Here is a 4,977-nt window from a genome sequence, read left to right as displayed (position 1 = left end):
AAAAGTCAATATAGTCATCTATGATAATTGCAGGAGCATGATATGAATCCAATCGGGTAACTAGTCCTCATCTTCACAAATCATTCCAAAAGATAATTTAACATCCAACATCTACGGCCATTTTGAGAGTTCATTACCAAAAATCCAATCCTTATTATTCTGTTATTTATTATAGTACTATATTTATTAGAAGTGAAATGTTTATCTATGGTAGAACAAATTACTCAGATAAGGTTAGTCCTTATCTTCTTGCCATAAGGTAAGATAAGCCAGATATTATTATTATCCTTTTTATTCAGGCATTTCTCGTTGCTTTTGAGTGTATGTTTTATATATAGAACATGTTTCTTACGTTTTAAAGATTTTTTATAGTTTTTTTTATTGTTTAGTCTGTAGTTGGATTCATTATAATTCATATTTATATTTTTATTATTCTTTTTTATGTTAATTTTTGGTTGATTTGTATTATAACCAAGTTTTCATTTACCTGGTTGTTTGTCCGGTGGGTTTTCATTATGTGTGTCAAATTTAATTTTCTGTTTGTATCCTGCCTTAGCCAATGTTGAGTTATAATAATCCTTATTTACATTAAAAATTTCTTGACTAGATGAAAGGTAAAGTCCCAGGGTGTCTAATTTCTGGAGTATCACTTTCAAATTCTTACATCAGACTTAAAATAGGCTTAAATAAAAATAATTGTAGGTAAAATTCGTTTCCTTTCTTTATTAACAAATATATGTCTGTCCTATATATAGGACACTGGGCACTGATGCTATATATTTATAACTAAAGAACAATATGTATATATTTGGAATAAACTTAATGATGCTGAATGTGAGCATCTATGTTGATGAAAAATTATGTATAAAACTTAATTTGGCTAATTTATGAAAAAAAAAAAAAAAAATACCATGTCTATTGTTGATAATTGATAAATAAGTAAATGAAATTATGAAAATTAACGTAAATATCCGTTCTTGTAAATTTGCTCTCAAAACCTCAATCGTACTTTTTATTTTGAATGATAAGGACTAAAAGAATCCACACAAAGGGTGACATTGCATTTTTGACAATAATTGAGGGGTTTGCTTTGGCAGTCTGTATGTTGACACTGCCCTTGCTTCTCTTGCTTTGCGATTGCATGTCCTTTGCTATCATATCTCATGCTGTTTATTAGCTTAGAGATGGAAGATGTCATGCCTTTGGTTTGTTTTTTTTGTTGAACTTTTCAGATATGTAAGACAAATATATCTTTGAAAGTTGAGTAATGTTAATATTTCACCCTTTCCATCATGAACTAAACTATAAATAGCCCATGCATTCACGACGACCATGTCAAGAAATCATGTAAATAGTGGCCAATACCACTTTTTACCTTGAATGGAAACTGTGTATTTTGACACTAGCCAGTCATGTTTATTGACACCTCCCATGCAATAGTTATATGTAGTCAAAATGTGAGGTTGAGAAACATTACCTCTAGTTTTTTCATGCCTTTTCCAGTGAAGTACATTACTAGTTGGTTCAATTGCATCAAAGTTAGTACCAATTGACACACATTTATTGTCAAGCCACTTGACTATAAGTATTTCATTGGTCACATTAAATCTGTAATCATAAGATCCTCTTTTTCCTTTTTCATCAATTTTGAATCTTTTAATGGACATTTCTTTAGTCGATTTTCTCTCATTGTGCCTGTTGCTTGGAATCCTTTCTCCAACAGGTGAACCAGCAAATCATAACTTGTAAATAAATTGTCAAAAAATACAGTGTGAGAGAGGATCTTCTACCACTTCAAGGATTTGAAGAACAACTCTGCTTCCAGAGTGAGATCATCATATTGACTTTCTTTTCCATTCTTACCGCAAAATAGTTCAAAGTTATAACAATATCCAGACACTCCACACAAGGCCCAAAACTTGTAACCAAATCTAATGGGTTTACCTTTAACAAATTGTTTCAGTGAATTGTGTCCGTAGTACTTGATTACCATTTCATCAACTGAAAGAGTTTTTTCAAAAATCTTGTATTTTTTAAGAGTTTTGGATCATTTCAATTAGAGAGCGAACTTTGAAACCTTTATCAGTTTTATTTTCCTCCCAGTTCTCATTATAGAAATGAATTATGCTTTTCAGATTCTGAAAACGATTCCTTGTCATAGCTTTATAGATCAGAGATACACTCAAATCCTCTTCATTTGACCAGTATTGTCTAGTGGAGGGCAACTTGTGGTAACTGGACAACATGAGAATGCCAATAAATGCTTTGAGTTTGTCTACTGATTGTGCGTCAGTATTATTTTTACTGGTTGCAGAATACCTCACATTTCCTTTATGATGTGCTCATATATTTCTGGAGTGATTATTGTTTCAAATATTTCAAGTGGACCATAATATTGCAAAGCGTCTCTCATTTTTCTGAAGCTCTTATCATAAGTATCAGTTCTGTTAGAATACTTCGTATACTCTGGCTGCTTTTTTCTCCAGATGAGTTCTGAACTACATGATTTCCCTTTTTTCATAAAACCTTTTCTTGAGAAAAACTAATCTCCCTCAATTTTTCATTTTCAATTTGTTCTTTTGTGGGAAGATAAACTAACGTTTTATGAGAAAATTTTACCAAAATGGTATGGTTTCTCTTGTGTTAGTACGTCTGTAGGAAGATAAACTGCCACTTTGAGAGAAAGTTTTGCCACAAATATCGCTTGTATTCAGCTTCAGTTTCTGATATCTACTTTCTAAAAGGAGTCTTGTCATTTTAAAAAATTATTTGCAACTACGTGATTTTGGGTTCAGTTCCACTGTGTGACATCTTGGGCTAGTTTGTCTTCTGCTGTAGCTCTAGGTGGCCAATTCACTGTGTGTGAATTTGGTAGATGAAAACTATGTGGAAGCTTGTTAAGTGTGTATGTTTTGTTTTGTTTTTGCCTCTCTCCACTTCACAACTGGTGTTGGGGTTAGTTTACGTACGTCCTCTAACTTAGCAATCTGGCAAAAAATGGCTGATAAAATATAGAATAAGACTTAGATTTGTTTGACTAAAAACCCTTCGTGGTCGCAGTCCATTGAGTGCAAACAAGTAAAAAGATAAAAATTAGTAATAAACAGTATTTGTAGTTAGTGTTTGTAAGTAGAATAGTGATGACTGGTAATTTATCCTGTTGACTCCAAAATAATTGTAATGCAAAGGTGGCCACAGCAGAATTTGAATTCGGAATGTCAAGAGCAGAAATTTTTGTTTGATGCTAGTCATTATTATTGGTCCCAGTACATGACTGTTAATGACTGGTAATTTACTTAGAATGAAAAATCTTGCTAACGTCAATGTGCGAGGCCCCCCGGCTTCTTTGCACTGTGGAACCTTTTTGGTTGCAGCCTGATCTTACAGCATACCAGGGAGTGGTCTGTGTCGCAGTCCGCACTGTGGTAAGAGCGTGTATGGAGAACGTTTTTTATGGCAGCACGCCTGACCACAATCGGATCCAGTTGGTGCCAGTGCTTTGAGCGCGGGTACCTCCAGGAGACCTTGTGTTGGGGGTTCGTTTTGAAGAAGGAGTTGGCGATGCACAGGTTGTGAAGGGCACAAAGCTCGAGCAGTCGCTGACCATTCTCATTGAGTTTTCCCACTCCAAACGAATCAAGGCAAGAGGGCCACGAGTCGTTGTCTGCACCCACTCTAGCGTTGAAGTCGCCCAGGAGAACAAGCTGTTCGGTACTTGGTATATTCCTGATGGTAGATGCAAGGTTCTCGTAGAACTCATCCTTAGTGTCCTAAGTGGCAGACAACGTTGGGGCGTACACACTGACGAGGTTGATGGGGCCTTCGCTTGTGTTAAGGCAGAGTGTTGGGAGTCGCTCAGAGCCGCCGCTGTTTGGTTCTATCATATTCAGCAAGCTGTTCCTTACTGCAAAGCCCACTCCATGCTCTCTGGGCTCGTCAAAGTTCTTCCCTTGCCAGTTTATCTCTGCCGAATTCGCCACCTTGATAATCTCAGTCTCGTTCTCATAGTTAAACAGGATGGCTTCCACCAGCCATTCCTCATCTATTTCGGTCGTCTGGGGCGTCCACACAACACAAACTCACTATAAGACTACGTATACTAATATGATTTCAGTTGAACTATGATGCAAAAACACTTATCTTTTATATATGTAATGTATTTTTGGCCATGTAACAGCACGTGCTTTTCTCCAGACTGTCTGCTCTTTCTTCCCCCACTTTCTCTCTGAACTTTTCCCTCTTTCCCACGAAGATCCTCGTTCGAAATGCCACTCCTACGCCTATTTTTTCCAATTAAAATTTTCACTGAGTGTCAATCTAATATATTCACTGTGTACATCTAATTGACTTTGTTGTTTTTTCTTGTTTTTTTTTTTTTAATCTCTGATTTACTTATATACATGTATGTATATATATATATAAATAAAAAAATAAGCAACACGGATTTCAAAGGTGATTGCAGTACGCACGTTTCATGCTACTCCAATTTATTTAAGTAATGCGAGCATTACATTAAATGCAATATGAAGAGCAATCTTCAGCTGCATGAAAATGCAGTAAATTACTGTATTATTTACAAAAAATTCATGAATATTTTACAAAAAAATTTCCCGTCTTCCCACAGATATAGTAAAATCTTCTCTTGTCATACAATCAGAATTTCTTACTCTACCCTTCCTAATGGGTTAAACAAAAAGAACATCAAGTCAGCTAGAATAAATGAAGTTACAAATAGTGGTCATATGAATACACATAATAATCTAGCTAATACCAATAATGAAGATAGTAACAATATACTTAGTCCTACCAACCATAATTTCAACCAACAAATAGAATGCATCAGTAATGACGTTGCGGTTTTATCTGAAGTTGATGATAGGCCCAACTCCAATAGAAATAATAGTGATCAAGGACATAGTTCATATAATATCAATATGCCTAATGTGGAAAGAATAAGTCCAACTGATAGCACATCAA

This window comes from Octopus bimaculoides, chromosome 6, assembly GCF_001194135.2.
Source record: "Octopus bimaculoides isolate UCB-OBI-ISO-001 chromosome 6, ASM119413v2, whole genome shotgun sequence".
In the NCBI taxonomy this organism is placed as follows: Eukaryota; Metazoa; Mollusca; class Cephalopoda; order Octopoda; family Octopodidae; genus Octopus; species Octopus bimaculoides.
The sequence above is the reverse complement of the archived record's forward strand: the minus strand, read 5'-3'. Positions refer to the sequence as shown.